This window comes from Hordeum vulgare, chromosome 6H, assembly GCF_904849725.1.
Source record: "Hordeum vulgare subsp. vulgare chromosome 6H, MorexV3_pseudomolecules_assembly, whole genome shotgun sequence".
Classification (NCBI taxonomy): domain Eukaryota; kingdom Viridiplantae; phylum Streptophyta; class Magnoliopsida; order Poales; family Poaceae; genus Hordeum; species Hordeum vulgare.
Window position 1 is genome coordinate 194491321 of NC_058523.1, and position 21929 is coordinate 194513249.

Below are 21929 nucleotides of genomic sequence, written 5' to 3' on the forward strand. Positions count from 1 at the left end.
CGAACTCACCTCCTTAGCCCATGTTCTCCTGCCTAATGATCATGCCATGTGTTTAGGACCAGTATCTATTTTTACCAAATATTATTTTCACCAAAAAGCATTTCTTTGAATTAAAATTTCAAACCCTTAAATGAGATTTGTACTACAAGTCCTCCAATTAGGGAATTTATTTTGCACCAATTATTTTATTTAAAACCTATTATCAAAATGTCTTCCAAAAACCACAATAATATTATTTTAAAAGTTATTTTATTATTTTATTTAAATGCCCTTCTGTGAGGCCAAAAATGGTCTCTTATGAAGGAATGTTATTTTTATTACTTTAAAAATATTTGAGAAAATTTAGGGAAACTCAGTGAATATATTTATTCCATATATACGAGTTTCAACACATGGTCATGTTCAAAATATTGGGCAAACCCCTTCAAAACCCTTCCTGCCTATTTCAAGCTTTTGAAATATTTCTATAAGAAATATTCTCAATAAATTCCAGTAAACTTCGAGCATGTTACCTATGATAGGTTTGATGATCTTGCCAAGTTTTATCTCAATCCAAGTTGATTTGACTCCCCCAATTATTCTAAAACCCTATCTGTCCAGATTCAAATTTGAGCAACTCTACAATGTGAAGTGTCTCCAATTGTGCTCAAATTTGGGGGACATGTTCTTATACTCCAATAATGCATCCACACCAAGTGGTGCATCAAGGAGAATAGAAGAACTTGTCCCAAGCCCCTCAAAACCCTCTCTGTTGATTTCTGACTTTGGAAAACTTTACATTAAAAAGTTTCTCCAATTGACCCCAAACTTTTTGGGCATGCTTTAATGCTCAAATAATGCCCCCACACTAAGTATTGGATTTGTGGGAATTTATTTAGATAGTTTTGTTAGCTGAAAGCTATTTCTGCCCATTTCATGGGTTTTCCAAGTCTACATGGGGAACCTTCTCCATCAAATCCCAAATTTGGTGTCCAGGCTTATTTTCATCTATTATTTGATCTTGTTAAGTTTCATATCTATTGAAGTCCATCTGTTTGCTCTGCCACTCACAAACACCTTCTGTGCATTCACTTTATTGGTTACTTTTGCCCCTTCCACTTTAACCCTTGAGCTTCATATAGTTACATTTTACCTCTAGTAACATTTCCATGGCTACTCGCCAATTATTCGAGAGAGTCTCTATGTAACTATTCCTCATTTTACCCTTGGAATCACCATTTTACCCCTCTTGCCTCACTTCTTCTTAAGCCAAAGCTCCCACCTCTTGCCAGTGGGTCCCTAGCACCCCAAGGCATTGTTTCAAGCCAATAGATGGCATGCTCATGTGGAGAAAATGAGAAGCACATCCTCATATTGAATTTTGGCTGAAAGGTAGCTTTGTACAGCAAGTGCTAGCTACACTTCCTTGCTTGAGCTGAAACTTTGCAGAAATGTGGTCCTTCCATGCCTAAGGCTGCTAGACATGTATTTTTCCCATTGTCTCTCCTGTGAGTGCCCTCACCATTAGCCCGCCCTCACCATTAACCTTTGTCAGCAGCCATTCAAATCAACTCCACTAGAGGCCAAACACCTCACTCACCTTCCAGATAACATGCCCCACTTCCCAGACAAATTTGACTAATCATTAGGGCTGTGTTGGCACTGGTGCCCGTGGTGACCACCAACCTGGACTGCAATATGGGTGCTCTGCACCTTCTTGCTTTCCTCGAAGCCATTTCTTGCCGAACCAGCTTGTCTAAGCATGTCTCAGCATCTTATTTTGACCGTTCCAAGCATCTCCATCCACCAACTAGCCTCCAAACTCCTTCTATGGTGCGTGGCATCCATGCACAGAAAGCTCGAGAGAGTTCACGAGCTCTCTCTTCCCTCCCCCCTCTTATTCCCTCTCTCCACGAGCCTCTGCTGCCCTGGCATCTCTTCCCCTCTCCCTTGGTCTCCTCCTGAGCACCTCTCCTCCTTCCGGGCTCTCTCCCCTCCTCCATGGCCGGCAATGGCCGAAGCTCTTCCGCTCGGGAAAAACTCTGGATCAAGCAACGAGGGCTTTCCAGTGAGCCCTCCCCGTCGTCGCGCATTCCCCCAAGCGCCCCTATCCTCCCTAGGTGTCGCGTGCCCGAGGCCGTGAAGGCCGGCAACCTCCCTCGTGGCCACCCCAGTCGGCGCCGCTGCCGCCCGTCCCCGCGGGCGCAAAGGGCGTGGACGGGCGCGGCGCAGCCGCCCAAGCTCGCTGGTGTGCCGGGCCTTGCCGGGGGTGGCCAGAGGAGTGAGAGACGACGCGCCCTTGAGTTCCTACCTCTCCCCTGCCTGAGCGGGAGGCGGGAGATGAAACTGACAGGCGGGACCCCCATGTCAGTGTGACGCTGGTCGGGCCCCGGGATAAGTGGACGTGCCTGGCTAGATGTTGCCTCCCCGCGCGGAAAACATATTTCAGAGAATACGCCTTCGACGTCACCGGGCCCCTCGAGGCTGAGGTAGCTGGGCCGGCCCATTGTCTATTTAGCATGCTGAAGTCCCACAAGCGTATGGGATCGCAGTAGTTTTCGAGGGTAGAGTATTCAACCCAAATTTGTTGATTCACCAAGACGGGAAGCGAAAGAATATTCTCAAGTATTAGCAGCTGAATGTGTCAGATTCAACCACACCTGAAAGATTAGTGTCTAAAAGCAAAGTATCAGTAGCATGGTAATACGATAGCAACGGTGCCAGAAAAAGCCTTGTTGACGGAATGTTTGTGCCGCTTACCTAGCCTCGGCAACGGCGCCAACAAAGTCTTGCAACAAGTAACAACGGAGTATTAAGGAACAGTAGTAGCAGCAGCAGCAAAGTAACAAGTAACAGCAGTAGTGACAGCAGCAGCGAAGTGGCCCAATCCCTTTTGTAGCAAGGGACAAGCCTAGGCAAAGTAACGTACCGAGAACAAGTAGTAAAAGACTCGTAGGCATTGGATCGGTGATGGATGAGTGTGACGGATGTGATTCATCATGCAACAGCTATAACACGAAGAGATATGTGGCTAGCTCCCGTTCGTCAATCTAATGTAGGCATGTATCACGTATGTAGTCATACGTGCTTAGAGAAAAGAACTTGCATGACATCTATTGTCCATCCCTCCTGTGGCAGCGGGGTCCTAATGGAAACTACGAGATATTAAGGTTCTCCTTTTAATAAAGAACCGGACCAACGCATTAACACGCGATGAATACATGAACTCCTCATACTATGGTCATCTCCGGGAGTGGTTCCGGCTATTGTCACTCCGGGGTTGCCGTGTCATAACACATAGTAGGTGACTACAACTTGCAAGACAGGATCTAAAACACACATATATTGGCGACAACATAATAGGTTCAGATCTGAAATCATGGCACTCGGGCCCTAGTGACAAGCATTAAGCATAGCCAAGTAGTAGCAACATCAATCTAGAACATAGTGGATACTAGGGATCAATCCCCGTCAAGAACTAACTCGATTACATGATAGATCTCATCCGACTCATCACCGTCCAGCAAGCCTACGATGAGATTACTCAGGAACAATGAAGAGCATCATGGAATTGTCAATGGAGAAAGGTTGATGATGACGATGGCTACGATTTCCCCTCTCCGGAGCCCGAAACGGACTCTAGATATGCCCTCCAGATGAAGAATAGGATGTGGCGGCGCCTCCATATCGCAAAACGCGATGAAACCTTCTCTCTGATTTTTTTCCAGGCGAAACGGAAGAAATAGAGCTAAGATTGGGGTGGTGGTGCCACATGGGCCCCACAAGCCTGCATGGCGCGAGCATAGGAGGTGGTCGCGGCCTGTGGGCTTGTGGCCCACTGGCACGCCCCCTCCGGTGGATCTTTGCGCAGGTATTTTTCTTTTATTCCAGAAAAATCTCCGTAAATTTTCAGGACGTTGCGAGAAATTTTATTTCTGCATAAAAAGAAGACCATGGCAATTCTGTTGAAAACAGCGTGAGTCCGGGTTAGTTCCATTCAAATCATGCAAATTAGAGTCCCAAACAAGGGCAATAGAGTTCGGAAAAGTAGATACGACGGAGACGTATCAACTCCCCCAAGCTTAAAGCCTTGCTTGTCCTCAAGCAACTCAGTTGACAAACTGAGAGAGACAAAAGAAAAACTTTGACGAACTCTGTTTGATCTTGTTGTTGCAACTATGTCTAACTCATAACCAGAATTTCAGCAACATCACAAGCAAACCACATAAGCAAATGACATCTAGGTCTCATGGTAAACTCATATCAATGGCATAATCAGCTAGCGAGCAAATAATAATAAGCCTCAAACGTCAACACTTCAATCAAAACAACATGAAGCAGTATGAATAGATGGTATCTCGCTAGCTCTTTCTGAGACCAAAAAACATAAATGCAGAGCACCTTAAAAGACCATCGGCTGACTAAACATTGTAATTCAAGGCAATGAAGATCCAGTCATAGTCATGCTCAACACAGTTAAAAGCAACGCATAAAAATGACAGAGGTGCTCTCTAATTGGTGCTTTTGTAAGAGGAAGATGACTCAACGGGAACATAAATAGACAGGCCCTTCGCAGAGGGAAGCATTGATTTGCAGAGGTGCCAGAGCTCAAGCTTTGAAAACAGCGATAATAATTTTGGGTGGCATGCTTTCATTGTCAACGCAATGACTAAGAGTTCTCAACATCTTCCACGCTACACATGCTATAGGCGGTTCCCAAACAGAAAAGTAAAGTTTTGACTCCCCCACCACCAATCAATCACACTCCACGGCTAGCCGAATCCTCGGGTACCGTCCATACCGACATCAATCCTAGGGGAGTTTTGTTTGCAATTATCTTTTCAATTTGAGCATGGAACTGGGAATTCCAATTACCGGCCCCTTTCTCGTGAATGATTGTGAATAAACACATATCGAGGATAACACGCCTAGCATGGAAGATACCAATAGCCCCCTGTCACCACATGAGCAGTTCGGGCATGCAAAACAAATTATTTCTTGAAGATTTAGAGAGTGGCACATGCAAATTTACTTGGAACGGCAGGTAGATACCGTACATAGGTAGGTATGGTGGACTCATATGTCACAACTTTGGGTTTATGGGAGTGGATGCACAAGCAGTATTCCCGCTTAGTACAAGTGAAGGCTAGCAAAAGACTAAGAAGCGACCAACTAGAGAGCGACAACAGTCATCAAAATGCATTGAGATTAACTAACATTGAGTGCAAGCATGAGTACGACATAAATCACCATGAACATGAATATCACATAGGCTATGTTGATTTTGTTTCAACTACATGCGTGAACATGCGCCAAGTCATGCCACTTGAATCATTCAAAGGAGGATACCATCCTATCATACTACAACACAGTCATCTCAAAATTCATGTGGGCATCCAAGACAAACCATTATAAGCTCCTAGCTAAGTAAGCATGGAATAAGCAACTATGATCTCTAAGTTGTCATTGCAAACATGTTTCTCTCACAACAAAGCTGAATCAGGCATGATGAGCTAGTCATATCTACAAAAACAAAATAGATCGAGTTCATACCAGCTTTTCCAGGCTCAGTCACTTTATCATATATCGTCATTATTGCCTTTCACTTGCACGACCGAATGATGTGAACAATAATAAGAGTGCTCGTGCATTGGACTAAAGCTGGAATCTGCAGGCAAACACAAAGGAGAAGACAAAGTAATATGGCTCTTTGAAAACTAAACAGGTATGCAAGCAAGAGCCACTAAACATTGTAACCAATATCTTCTACCTTGACCCAAAGAAAAAGAAAACTATCTACATGGGAAAGCTCCCAACAAGCAGAAGAAGAAAAAGAAAATCTTTTTGGTTTTTTCTGAAACTAGACGGACACACGAAAAGAAACCTTGAAAAAGAAAATAAACTAGCATAGATGATACACTGGCAAAGTGTGAACACCGGCTAACAAAGTGAAAGCATAAGCAAGAATGTAAAGTTGGTGGGAACACGTACTCCCCCAAGCTTAGGATTTTGGCCTAACTTGGTCTACTCCCAAGGACGGTCCTAGCGAAACCCAAAATCATAATCGGGGTTATACGGGAGCGTAGCAGCCACTGCCTGGATAGCTGCCTCACGGAGATGAGTAGTTGTCGCCTCCCTCTCATACTCCTGTGGTTATGTAATATCTTTGTTTTACCTGAAAGTCAAAGAATGCATGAGCAGGAAGGGAAATATGGAAAACACCCTGCTGGTTAAATATCAATCGGTATAGGAGGGATTCATCATCCCTCTCAAGAAACTGGTAGCGTGTCATGGCGACGCGGTCAAGGAAAGTTGTATGGAGCGGGGGCTCTCCTTCGCGGATGGGTACTCCAAGAAAATTTTCTATGCGAGTGGCATAGATCCCACCAAAGAAATCCCCTTCTATTGCATTCTTATTCAGCCTCCTTACTATAATAGCTCCCATGTTGAATGTTTTGTCGCCCGTCACTGCGCTCTTAAGGATACTAAGGTCGGGTGCGCGGAGGTGACAATGCTCAATCTTGCCATTAATGCATCTGCCTATGAAGAGGGCAAAGTAATGCAAGGCAGGAAAATGAATACTCCCCATGGTAGCTTGCGTAATGTCTCTAGTTTCTCCGACCGTAATACTAGAGCAAAAATCTCTAACCGAAGATTTAGGAGGATCAATGAGGTTACCCCAAATAGGTATTTTGCAAATTCTACTGAAATCCTCTAAATCCATGGTATACGATTTATCATAGAGATCAAACAGTACTGATGGCTCACGGCCAGTTGAAAAATTGAATCTACGAACAAAAGAAACAGTGAGAGCAACATACTGTTCACATTTATCGGAGATGAATTCTTCGAGTCCGACGTTGCGAACAAATGAATCAAACTCATCTTTGAAACCTGCCTCAATCATAAATTCATCAGAAGTCCATTCACATGGTTGTACCTGCGCGTCCCTAGGTTGGTAAGGATTAGGCTCCCGAATCGCAAGACGGGGACCTCTTTCGCTTGAGGAACCACCATGAAAGTTTCTCCTGAACATCTTCCTTTTCTGAAATTTTCAGTGATTCTAAGGAAATGTGAACAAGGATCAACGAAACTCGTAGCAACTACTCCCACAAGTTCCTAGAGACCATATTACGCATCAAAACTGTTGGGGAACGTCGCATGGGAAACAAAAAAATTCCTACACGCACGAAGACCTATCATGGTGATGTCCATCTATGAGAGGGGATTTGGATCTACATACCCTTGTAGATCACATAGCAGGAAGCGTTAAGAAACGCGGTTGATATAGTGGAACGTCCTCACGTCCATCGATCCTCCCCGCGAACCTTCCCACGAACCGTCCCACGATCCGTCCCACGATCCGCTCCGATCTAGTGCCGAACGGACGACACCTCCGCGTTCAGCACACGTACAGCTCGATGACGATCTCCACCTTATTGATCCAGCAAGGGGGCAGAGAGGTAGAAGAGTTCTCCGGCAACGTGACGGCGCGCCGGTGGTGGTGATGATCTACTCCGACAGGGCTTCGCCTAAGCTCCGTAGAAATACGATCTAGAGGAAAAACTGCGTGGTATAGGGTCGAGCAGCATGTGGCAAAGTTGTTTCTCAAAAACCCTCAATACCTCTAGTATATATAGGAGGAAGGGAGGGGAGAAGGCAGCCTCAAACCCTCAAGGTTTGGCCGAAATTGGAGGTGGAGGAGTCCTACTCCAATCCTATTTGGAGTAGGATTCCACCTTCCCACTTGGAAACTCTTTCCACCTTGTGTTTTTTCCTTCTCAAACCTTATGGGCCTTAGTGGGAACTTATTCCAGCCCACTAGGGGCTGGTTTATTTCTTCCCATAGCCCGTGAGACCCCTTGGGGCGTGCCACCCCTCCCGATGGTCCTCGGCACCTCTCCCGGCACTCCCGGTACACTACCGATGAGCCCGAAACTTTTGCGGTGACCAAAACAGGACTTCCTATATATCAATGTTTACCTCCGGACCATTCCGGAGCTCCTCGTGACGTCCTAGATCTCATCAGGGACTCCGAACAACTTTCGATTACCAGCACGTATAACTCAATTATACCGAAACGTCACTCAACCTTAAGTGTGCAGACCCTGCGGGTTCGAGAACTATGCAGACATGACCCGAGACACTCCTCGGTCAATATCCAACAACGGGACCTGGATGCCCATATTGGATCCTACATATTCTCCAAAGATCTTATCGGTTGAACCTCACTGCCAAGGATTCATATAATCCCGTATGTCATTCCCTTTGTCCTTCAGTATGTTACTTTCCCGAGATTCGATCGTAGGTATCCGCATACCTATTTCAATCTCGTTACTGGCAAGTCTCTTTACTCGTTCCGTAATACAAGATCCCGTGACTTACACTTAGTCACATTGCTTGCAAGGCTTGTGTGTGATGTTTTATTACCAAGTGGGCCCAGAGATACCTCTCCGTCACACGGAGTGACAAATCCCAGTCTTGATCCATACTAACTCAACGGACACCTTCGGAGATACCTGTAGAGCACCTTTATAGTCACCCAGTTACGTTGCGACGTTTGATGCACACAAGGTATTCCTCCGGAGCCAGTGAGTTATATGATCTCATGGTCATAGGAATAAATACTTGACACGCAGAAAAACAGTAGCAACAAAATGACACGATCAACATGCTACGTTCATTAGTTTGGGTCTAGTCCATCATATATTTCTCCTAAGGATGTGATCCCGTTATCAAATAACAACACTTGCCTATGGTCAGGAAACCTTGACCATCCTTGATCAACGAGCTAGTGAACTAGAGGCTTACTAGGGACAGTGTTTTGTCTATGTATCCACACAAGTATTGTGTTTCCAATCAATACAATTTATAGCATGGATAATAAATGATTAACATGAACGAAGAAATATAATAATAACTAATTTATTGTTGCCTCTAGGGCATATTTCCAACAGTCTCCCACTTGCACTAGAGTCAATAATCTAGTTCAAATCACCATGTGATTCTAACGAATCCAACACCCATATAGTTCTGGGGTCTGATCGCGTCTTGCTCGTGAGAGAGGTTTTAGTCAACGGTTCTGAAACTTTCAGATCTGTGTGTTCTTTACAAATCTTTATGTCATCTTATAGATGCTGCTACTATGTGCTATTCGGAAATACTCCAAATATCTACTCTACTATACGAATCCGTTTCACTACTCATAGTTATTCGGATTAGTGTCAAAGCTTGCATCGACGTAACCCTTTACGACGAACTCTTTAACCACCTCCATAATTGAGAAAAATTCCTTAGTCCATTAGTTACTAAGGACAACTTTGACCGCTGATCTGTGATTCAATCCTGGATCACTCTGTGTACCTCTTAACATACTTGTAGCAAGGCACACATCAGGTGCGGTACTAAGCATGGCATACTTTAGAGTCTACGGCTAAGGTATAGAGGACGACATTAGCATGTTCTCTTTATTCTGCCAGGGTCGGGTTTTGAGTCTTACTCAAAGTTACACCTTACAACACAGCCAAGAACTCCTTCTTTGCTGATTCTATTTTGAACTCCTTCAAAAACTTCTCAAGGCATGCATATTGTTGAAACTTCTATTAAGCATTTCTATCTATGTCCATAGATCTTGATGCTCAATGTTCAAGTAGCTCAATCCAGGTATTCCCTTGAAAAACTCCTTTCAAACAACCTTTTATGCTTTACAGAATTTCTACATTACTTTTGATCCACAATATGTCAACCACATATACTTATCAGAAATTCTATAGTGCTCCCACTCACTTCTTTGGAAATACAAGTCTCTCACAAACCTTGTATAAACCCAAAAGCTTCGATCAAGTCATCAAAGCATATATTCCAACACCGAGATGCTTGCACCAGTCCATTGAAGGATCGTTGGAGCTTGCATGCTTGTTAGTATCCTTAGGATGGAAAAAACCTTCTGATTGTATTACATACAATCTTTCCTCAAGGAAACCGTCGAGGAAACAATGTTTTGTCTTCCTATGTGCAATATTTCACAAATAATGCAGCAACTACTAACATAATTCCAACAGACTTTTAGCATCGCTACGAGTGAGAAAGTCACATCATAGTCAACTCTTTGATCTTGTCAAAAACATTTTTGCGACAAGTCGAGCTTTTCTTAATAGTGACTTATCACCATCATCGCCTGTCTTCCTTTTAAAGATCCATCTTTTCTTAATAGTCTTACTACCATCAAGTAGTTCTTCCAAAGTCTACACTTTGTTTTATACATGGATCCTCTCTCGGATTTCATGGCCTCCAGCCATTTGTTGGAATCTGGGCCCACCATTGCTTCTCCATAACTCGTAGGTTCATTGTTGCTCAACAACATGACCTCCAAGACAGGGTTACCGTACCACTCTGTAGTAGTACGCGACCTTTGGCGACCTACGAGGTTTGTAGTAACTTCATCCGAAGCTCTAATGATCACTATCATCAGCTTCCACTTCAATTGGTGTAGGCGCCACAGGAACAACTTCCTGCGCCCTGCTACACACTGGTTGAAGTGACGGTTCAATAACCTCATCAAGTTCCACCACTCTCCCACTCAATTCTTTTGAGAGAAACCTTTCCTCTAGAAAGGATTCATTTCTAGAAAACAAACACTTTGCTTCCGGATCTGAGATATGAGATACATCCAACTGTTTTGGATATCCTATGAAGATGCATTTATCCGCTTTGGGTTCGAGCTTATCTGACTGAAACCTTTTCACATAAGCATCGCAGCCCCAAACTTTGAAGAAACGACAGCTTAGGTTTCTCCAAACCATAGTCTATACTGTGTCATCTCAAAGGAAATATGCGGTTCCGTATTTAAAGTGAATGCGGTTGTCTCTAATGTATAACCCATAAACGATAGTGGTAATTCGATAAGAGACATCACAGTATGCACCATATCAAATATGGCGTGGTTATGACGTTCAGACACATCATCACACTATGGTGTTCCAGGTTGCATGAACTACGAAACAATTTTCACTTTGTCCTAACTGCGTACCAAAAAGTCGTAACTCAGATATTCATCTCTATGATCATATCATAGACAGTTTATCCTCTTGTCACGACAATCTTCACTCTAAAATTGCTTTGAACTTTTCAATATTTCAGACTTGTGATTCATCAAGTAAATACTCCTGTATCTACTCAAACCGTTAGTGAAGTAAGAACATAACGATATCCACTGCATGCCTTAACACTTATTGGACTGCACACATCAAAAATGCATTACTCTCCAACAAGTTACTCTACTTGTTTCACGTGGCATGTTTTGCATGTCTCAAGCGATTCAAAATCAAGTGAGTCCAAACGAACCATCTCTATGGAGTTTCTTCATGCATTTATACGAACACGTATGGTTTGCATGTCTCAAACTTTTCAAAAATGAGTGAGTACAAAGATTCATCAGTATGGAGCTTCTTCATGCATTTTATACCAACATGACTCAAGTGGCAGTGCCACAACTAACTGGTACTATCATTATTACTTTGTGTCTTTCGGCACCAATATTATGAACATGTGTAACACTACGATCGAGATTCAATAAACCATTGAAGGTGATTATTCAAGCAAATAGAGTAACCGTTATTCTCTATAAATGAATAATCGTATTGCAATAAACATGATCCAATCATGTTCATGCTTAACACAAGCACCAAATAACAATTTTTTAGGTTCAACACCAATACCGATGGTTGAGGGAGCGTGCGAAGTTTGATCATATCAACCTTGGAAACACATCCAACACGTATCATCACCTCGCCTTTAGCTAGTCTCCGTTCATTTCGTAGTTTTGATTTCGTGTTACTAATCACTTAGCAACTGAACCGGTATCCAATACCCTCGCGCTACTAGGAGTACTAGTAAAGTACACATCAACATCATGTATATCGAAATATACTTCTTTCGACTTTGCCAGCCTTCTTATCTACCAAGCATCTAGGGTAGCTCCGCCTCAGTGACCATTCCCCTCATAACAGAAGCACTTAGTCTCGGGTTTGGGTTTAATCTCGGGTCTCTTCATTAGTGAAGCAACTATTTTTCCGTTTCATGAAGTATCCCTTCTAGCCCTTGCCTTTCTTGAAACTTAGTGGTTTTACTAACCATCAACTATTGATGCTCCTTCTTGATTTCTACTTTCGCAGTGTCAAAGATCGCGAATCGCTAAAGGATCATTGTGTCTATCCTTGATATGTTATAGTTCATCACGAAGCTCTCACAGCTTGGTGGCAATGACTTTGGAGAACCATCACTATCTCATCTGGAAGATTAACTGCGACTTGATTCAAGCGATTGTCGTACTCAGACAATCTGAGCACACGTTCAATGATTGAGCTTTTCTCCCTTACTTTGTGGACAAAGAATCTTGTCGGAGGTCTCGTACCTCTTAACAAGGGCACAAGCATGAAATCACAATTTCATCTCTTTAGAACATCTCTTATGTTCCGTGACGTTTCAAAACATCTTCGGCGCCTTGCTTCTAAGCCATTAAGTATTTTGCACTCAACTATCGCGTAGTCATCAGAAATGTGTACGTCGGATGTTCACAACATCCACAGACGACGCTCGAGGTGCAGCACACCGAGTGGTGCATTAAGGACATAAGCCTTCTGCGCAGCAATGAGGACAATCCTCAGTTTTACAAACTCGGTCCGCAAAGTTGCTACTATCAACTTTCAACTAAATTTTCTCTAGGAACATATAAAAACAGTAGAGTTATAGCGCAAGCTACATCATAATTCGCAAAGACCATTAGACTATGTTCATGATAATTAGTTCAATTAATCATATTACTTAATAACTCCCACTCAAAAAGTACATCTCTCTAGTCATTTGAGTGGTACATGATCCAAATCCACTATCTCAAGTCCCATCATCACGTGAGTCGAGAATAGTTTCAGTGGAAAGCATCTCTATGCTAATCATATCAACTACACCATTCATGCTCGACCTTTCGGTCTCATGTGTTCCGAGGCCATGTCTGCACATGCTAGGCTCGTCAAGTTTAACCTGAGTGTTCCGCGCGTGCAACTATTTTGCACCCGTTGTATGTGAACGTTGAGTCTATCACACCCAATCATCACGTGGTGTCTCGAAACGACGAACTGTCGCAACGGTGCACAGTCGGGGAGAACACAATTTGAGCTTGAAATTTTAGTGAGAGATCACCTCATAATTCTACCGTCGTTCTAAGCATAATAAGGTGCATAAAGGATTAACATCACATGCAATTCATAAGTGACTTGATATGGCCATCATCAAGTTCTCCTTGATCTCCATCACCAAAGCACCGTCATGATCTTCTTGTCACCGGCGCCACACCATGATCCCCATCATCATGATCTCCATCATCGTGCCGCCATCGAGGTTGTCGTGTAAGCTATGCTATTACTACTAAAGCTATGTCCTAGCAATATAATAAACGCATCTGCAAACACAATCGTTAGTTTAAAGACAACCCTATGGCTCCTGCCGGTTGCCGTAGCATCGACGTGCAAGTCGATATTAACTATTACAACATAATCATCTCATACATCCAATATATCACATGACATCGTTGGCCGTATCACATCACAAGCATACCCTGCAAAAACAAGTTAGACGTCCTCTAATTGTTGTTGCATGTTTTACGTGGTTGCCATGGGTATCTAGTAGGATCGCATCTTACTTACGCAAACACCACAACGGAGATGTATGAATTGCTATTTAACCTCTCTCCAAGGACCTCCTCGGTGAAATCTGATTCAACTAAAGTTGGACAAACCAACAGTCGCCAGTCATCTTTGAGCAACGGGGTTGCTCGTAGCGATGAAACCAGTGTCTCGTAAGCGCACGAGTAGTGTCGGTCCGAGCCGCTTCGATCCAACAATACCGCGGAATCAAGAAAAGACTAAGGAGGGCAGCAAATCGCACATGACCGCCCACAAAAACTTTTGTGTTCTACTCGAGATAACATCTACGCATGAACCTAGCTCATGATGCCACTGTTGGTGAACGTCGCATGGGAAACAAAAATGTTCCTACATGCACGAAGTCCTATCATGGTGATGTCCATCTACGAGAGGGGATTTGGATCTACATACCCTTGTAGATCACATAGCAGGAAGCGCTAAGAAACGCGGTTGATGTAGTGGAACGCCCTCACGTCCCTCGATCCGCCCCGCGAACGGTCCCACGAACCGTCCCACGATCCGCCCCACGATCCGCACTGATCTAGTGCCGAACAGACGGCACCTCCGTGTTCAGCACACGTACAGCTCGATGACGACCTCCACCTTCTTGATCCAGCAAGAGGGGGCGGAGAGGTAGAAGAGTTCTCCGGCAACGTGACGGCGCGCCGGTGGTGGTGATGATCTACTCCGACAGGGCTTCGCCTAAGCTCCGCAGAAATACGATCTAGAGGAAAAACTGCATGGTATAGGGTCGAGCAACACGTGGCAAAGTTGTTTCTTAAAAACACTCAATACCTCTAGTATATATAGGAGGTAGGGAGGGCAGGAGGCAGCCTCAAACCCTCAAGGTTTGGCCGATATTGGAGGTGGAGGAGTCCTACTCCAATCCTACTTGGAGTAAGATTCCACCTTCCCACTTGGAAACTCTTTCCACCTTGTGTTTTCTCCTTATCAAACCTTATGGGCCTTAGTGGGAAATTATTCCAGCCCACTAGAGGCTGGTTTATATCTTCCCATAGCCCATGAGACTCCTTGGGGCGTGACACCCCTTCCGATGGTCCCCGGCACCTCTCCCGGCACTCCCGGTACACTACCGATGAGCCCAAAACTTTTCCGGTGACTAAAACAGGATTTCCTATATATCAACCTTTACCTCCAGACCATTCCGGAGCTCCTCGTGATGTCCTGGATCTCATCCGGGACTCCGAAAAACTTTCGGTTACCAACACCTATAACTCAACTATACCGAAACTCCACTGAACCTTAAGTGTGCAGACCCTGCGGGTTCGAGAACTATGCAAACATGACCCGAGACACTCCTCGGTCAATATCCAACGGCGGGACCTGGATGCCTATATTGGATCCTACATATTCTCCGAAGATCTTATCGGTTGAACCTCAGAGCCAAGGATTCATATAATCCCGTATGTCATTCCCTTTGTCCTTCGGTATCTTACTTGCCAGAGATTCGATCGTCGGTATCCGCATACCTATTTCAATCTCGTTACCGGCAAGTCTCTTTACTCGTTCCGTAATACAAGATCCCGTGACTTACACTTAGTCACATTGCTTGCAAGGCTTGTGTGTGATGTTGTATTACCAAGTGGGCCCCGAGATACCTCTCCGTCACACCTTCGGACTAGTCTTGATCCATACTAACTCAACGGACACCTTCGGAGATACCTGTAGAGCACATTTATAGTCACCTAGTTAGGTTGCGACGTTTGATGCACACAAGGTATTCCTCCAGTGCCAGTGAGTTATATGATCTCATGGTCATAGGAATAAATACTTGACACGTAGAAAAACAGTAGCAACAAAATGACACGATCAACATGCTACGTTCATTAGTTTGGGTCTAGTCCATCACATGATTCTCCTAATGATGTGATCCTGTTATCAAATAACAAGACTTGCCTATGGTTAGGAAACCTTGTCCATCTTTGGTCAACGAGCTAGTCAACTAGAGGCTTACTAGGGACAGTGTTTTGTCTATGTATCCACACAAGTATTCTGTTTCCAATCAATACAATTTATAGCATAGATAATAAACGATTATCATGAACAAAGAAATATAATAATAACTAATTTATTATTGCCTCTAGGGCATATTTCCAACAAAAACTACTTGGGACCAGCTAAAATCAGCATGCAAAGCTCAAGAACATGGTCACCAGGGCAGCAAAAATACGCAGAGTATAAGGCACTAGAGCAAAAACTAATTGGACCAACGGAGGAGTCACTTACCAAGGAGTAATTTCCCCAAAATAGCTCAGAGAACAATGATTTGAGCAAAGAGATCGAAAATCCCAGCAAGAGGAGCAAGAACACGGGTTTGAGTTGCGAAACGATTTTTTCTGGAGGTAGGAGAATCGGATGAGAGCAAGAAGTAGTGGAGGGGGTGCCTGTGGGCCCCACAAGCCTGGGTGGCAGGACCAGGGGGTGCCCGCGCCCCTAGGGCTTGTGGCCCACTGGTGTGGCCCCTAGACAGACTCTTTGTCCCAGTATTTTTCAAACATTCCATAAAAAAATCATACTAGATTTTCACAGCGTTCGGAGAAGTTTTATTTTCGGGATACTTTTCTACCGGACGCTAAAACAGAAAACTGGGAAAACTAAACTAAATCTATCATTTTTCTTCTAAGAAATCGAAAGTGAAAGCTTGGAACAGAGGTTTGCGACTCCTCGATTCATCCATCTCATGGTCATCGAAAGAAATCCGTCAATGGGTTTGATCAAATCCCCTCGACAAAACTTTTTCGAATCGCAAAAGAATACGGAGAATTTTCGAATAGTTACTAGGTCACCTCAATGAGGATGTGTATCTCCAACAAGCAAATCATACTTCATCTTGACACGAGGAATAGGGCATTCAAAGCTCCCAATAAGAATCGATGAAGTTTTCTCGATAGCATTGATGCAATGTACTCGATATTGTTTCTTTGGAAAGTGCATCATATGCTCATTACCATTGACATGGAAAGTGACATTGCCTTTGTTGCAATCTATAACAGCCCCTGTATTGTTTAAAAAGGGTCTTCCGAGGATGACAGCCATGGCATCATCCTCGGGAATATCCAGGCTAACAAAGTCTGTTAAGATAGTGGTGTTAGTAACCACAACAAGCACATCCTCCCAAATGCCGATAGGGAAAGCAGTTGATTTGTCGGCCATTTGCAGAGAGATTTCAGTGGGTGTCAACTTATCCAGTTCAAATCTACGATAAAGAGAGAGAGGCATAACACTAACACCGGCTCCAAGGTCGCATAACACAATTCTAACGCAGTTGCCTTCAATGGAGCAAGGTATAGTGGGCACACCGGGATCACCTAGTTTCTTAGGAGTTCCACCCTTGAAAGTGTAATTGGCAAGCATGGCGGAGATCTCAAGATCAGGTATCCTCCTCTTATTGGTCATAATATCTTTCATGTACTTGGCATACGGAGATATTTTGAGCATATCTATCAAACGCATTTGCAGAAAGACAGGTCTGATCATCTCAACGAAGTGCTCAAAATCCTCATCATCCTTTTTCTTGGATGGTTTGGGACGAAAGGGCATAGGTTTCTGAACCCATGGCTCCCTTTCTTTACCATGCTTCCTAGCAGCTCCCTTCCTTATGTAGTCATACGTGCTTAGGGAAAATAACTTGCATGACATCTATTGTCCATCCCTCCCGTGGCAGCGGGGTCCTAATGAAAACTACGGGATATTAAGGTTCTCCTTTTAATAAAGAATCGGACCAACGCATTAACACGCGGTGAATACATGAACTCCTCATACTATGGTCATCTCCGGGAGTGGTTTCGGCTATTGTCACTCCGGGGTTGCCGGGTCATAACACATAGTAGGTGACTACAACTTGCAAGATAGGATCTAAAACACACATATATTGGCGACAACATAATAGGTTCAGATCTGAAATCATGGCACTCGGGCCCTACTGACAAGCATTAAGCATAGCCAAGTAGTAGCAACATCAATCTAGAACATAGTGGACACTAGGGATCAATCCCCGTCAAGAACTAACTCGATTACATGATAGATCTCATCCAACTCATCACCGTCGAGCAAGCCTACGATGAGATTACTCATGAACGATGAAGAGCATCGTGGAATTGTCGACGGAGAAAGGTTGATGATGACGATGGCGACGATTTCCCCTCTTCGGAGCCCGAAACGGACTCCAGATCTTCCCTCCAGATAAAGAACAGGATATGGCGGCGCCTCCGTATCGCAAAACGCGATGAAACCTTCTCTTTGATTTTTTTTCCAAGCGAAACGGAAGATATAGAGCTGAGATTGGGGGCGGTGGTGCCACGTGGGCCCCACAAGCCTGCATGGCGCGACCATAGGGGGTGTACGCAGCCTGTGGGCTTGTGGCCCACTGGCACGCCCCCTCCGATGGATCTTTGCGCAAGTATTTTTCTTTTATTCCAGAAAAAATCTCCGTAAATTTTCAGGACGTTCTGAGAACTTTTATTTCTGCACAAAAACAACACCATGGCAATTCTGCTCAAAACAGCGCTAGTCTGGGTTAGTTCCATTCAAATCATGCAAATTAGAGTCCAAAACAAGGGCAAAAGAGTTCGGAAAAGTAGATACGATGGAGACGTATCACGCGCCGAGCACGTTATAACCCTTTGGAGGCCCTCTTTCCTTTTCATTTTATCGGTAAACTTCGAAAATCAATAGCAAATTCATTTTAACTCTAATTTGCTTGATTCAAACTTTTGCAGGTCTCTAAAATCAAAACCTATCCAAATATGTGCTTTGCACATTTTTCCAAACAAGTTTAGTACTGTATTTATGTTTAAATACAGATTTGGGATGCCTCTAGCTCCCCTTTCAGAAATCATATAGGGTTCAAATCAACTCCAAATGGAGTGATTCCAATTTCTAGAGCCATCTAATATCATGCCCTATTTTTGAAGCCTTGGCCAACATTTTTGTGTGACTTACTTTTGTTGCAATAAATAAATAGCTTCCTATTGCTATTTATTCTATATTAGAAAATTCCTAGAATATTCATCTCAACTCCAAATCCAGTGAGACAACTTCCTAAATATTTCTAAAGTTGTTTTGTGTCAAATGAGTGCCTCCTCTCATTTTGATCATAATAGTTTATGTGGGCTTCACAAAGAATCCCCTAGTCCTCCCTTCCTCCGTTTAGAAATCCCTGGTGATCCAAACCTTATATGGGAAGCTTCATGTATTTTTCTTATGACCAGAGAGGTCCAAGAAAAATATAACTTCTATTTTTATAGCACTTTTATTCCTGCTTGCTGTGTGGCTTACCGTGGTTGTTTCCGACGATAGTTGACGGATAGACGGAGCACTCAGAGTTGGAGCGGAAGACCTCGAAGACCCCGCGGGCTTATGAGAGCAAAGGAAAGCAGCCCTTTGACCATGATTGAGCATATGTTATATTGCATGTTAAGATAGCAAGTATTTATGTTGCGTAAGATCATAAGTTCCGGTAAATAATTCGATGTGACGTTACCGATGGCTCCTCCGGAGCACATGCATTGAGCTTGATCCTACCCTTTGAGGATCATGCTAGTATCATGTTGACAAGTAATGCTAGAGTAAACATGCATGAGTAGATTGTTGGTATAAAATAGAGATTTATGAAAACCCCGTCGGGTGCCACTAATGTCCGAGGGTGATGATGAGTTAGGTGGCCAGTTTTGGTGAAGTGGTGCACCAGGTATTTTGAGTGAGTATGGTTTCGGAAATGGGATTAGATTTATGATGTGTCGACCGTCCCAACCCTACTAGTATGACCACGTTACCCCTTATGGGATGGGGCCATGTTGATTACTCTGGTGGGTGCTAGCATACCTCTCGTGATGGGGTCGTGACAGGTAGGACGACTATGCCATTTTTATGAGTTCCACGCACACCGTTGGTCCCCGCATGGTTTATACTGTCCAGAGTTGGTGCTCGTAAGACGTACAACATGTGGGCTGGGTACCAATCGAGTGGACATCTTTGTCTAGTATCGTCAGGGGAAAGGCATTGACTTACCTCGGGTATGTTATATACCGCGAGTCGTGGATGACACGGAAGTTTCCCGGATCTCGTGGGTCCAGCGTACTACCTTTGCAGAGTGTAAAACTATTCGAATAGCCGTGTCCATGGTCAAGGAAGGTTGGGTAGTCCTGCTTAAACTACGTCCAGTCGTTTCCGCATAAACCAAGCGTGTGTGAGTGGTGATAAAAAAAGGTGTTATTATCGAAGTAATGATATGACCAAGTTTGGTGAGTTGTATATAGGGTGAACCCGGATGGTTCAGCCCTCGATAGATATATTGATATATGTAACCTGTTCTTCAAAAGTAATTCTTTAACTTGATGCATATTCATGATCTTTCCTCCAAGATGAATTCCACCAAAGATGCATGTTATTGTTAAGCTTCACTTTCATTGTTCATACCATGGGCTGTTTGTGAGTACAATCAAAAGTACTCATTGGCTTGCCACTGGTTATTTCATTGACCAGGTATGAGAGAATAGGATTTGGTGAAGAGTAACTCGGTGACATTCTTGCGATCTAGGACGCGTTCCAGTCAGAATGCCTGTAGGTTAAGGCTGATGGAATGGGTTCACGCTTTCAACCAATAATTCCCCTATTGGGTCCAGTTTTGTGTGTTGGTCTTCAAGGCCATATACATGTAAGACTCGACCACAATGGTCATTTATTGTATCGAATGGTATGTATGGATGTAAGACTCTTATTATTCAGTTTCTGTGTGTTCGGTGAGCATTGATCTCTGGGATCACTGAGCACGTTCATTCGGCGATCTCGACTCGTAAGTCGGGGTCCCCACAATACATGTGTGGATACATAGACAAAACAACGTCCCTAGCAAGCCTCTAGTTGGCTAGCCAGTCGATCAAGGATAGTCAAGGTTTTTTGGCTAGGTGCAAGTGTTGTCACTTGATAACTGGATCACATCATTAGGAGAATCATGTGATGGACTAGACCCAAACTATGAACGTAGCATATTGATTGTGTCACTTTATTGCTATTGTTTTCTGTGTGTCAAGTATTTATTCCTATGACCATGAGATCATATAACTCACTGGCACCGGAGGAATGCCTTGTGTGTATCAAACATCGCAACGTAACTGGGTGACTATAAAGGTGCTCTACATGTATCTCCGAAGTGTCCATTGAGTCAGTATGGATCAAGACTGGGATTTGTCACTCCTTGTGATGGAGAGGTATCTAGGGGCCCACTCGGTAATACAACATCACACACAAGCCTTGCAAGCAATGTGACTAAGTGTAAGTCGCGGGATCTTGTATTACAGAACAAGTAAAGAGACTTGCCGGTAGCGAGATAGAAATAGGTATGCGGATACCGACGATTGAATCTCGGGCAAGTAACATACCGAAAGACAAAGGGAATGACATACGGGATTATTTGAATCCTTGGCAATAAGGTTAAACCGATAAGATCTTCGGAGAATATGTAGGATCCAATATGGGCATCCAGGTCCCGCTATTGGATATTGATTGAGGAGTGTCTCGGGTCATGTCTACATAGTTCTCGAACCTGCAGGGTTTGGACACTTACGGTTCGATGATGTTTTAGTGTAGTTGAGTTATATGTGTGGTTACCGAATGTTGTTAGGAATCCCGGATCAGATCACGGACGTCACGAGGGTTTCCGGAATGGTCCGGAAACAAATATTGATATATTGGATGGTTTCATTTGGTCACCGGAAAGTTTTGTGCATTACAGTAAGTGTACCGGGAGTGACGAATGGGTTCCGGGTGTTCACCGGGAGGGGCCCACCCACCCAGGAGTGAGCCCAAGGCCCTAGGGTGGTGCACCAATTCCTTAGTGGGATAGTGGAGTCATCCCAAGAGGGCTATGGCGCCACATGTAAAAATACCAAAGGAAAACAAAAAAAGGAAAGAGGGAGGTGCGAAGGAAGAGGAGGATTCCTCCTTCCCAAACTGAATTGGAGAAGGAGTCCTCCTCCTCCCTGGCGGCCGGCGCACCCTTGGGGCCCTTTTGCCCCAAGGCTAGCCCCTCCCCTCCTCCTATATATATTGGTATTTTAGGGCTTTTTGAGACACAACTTTGCCACGTGCAACTCTAGCCTATTCCACGTAGTTTTACCACTAGATCGGATTTCTGCGGAGCTCGGGCGAAGCCCTGCAGGAGTAGATCAGCACCACCACCGGAGCGTCGTCACGCTGCCTGAGAACTCATCTACTTCTCTGTATTGCTTG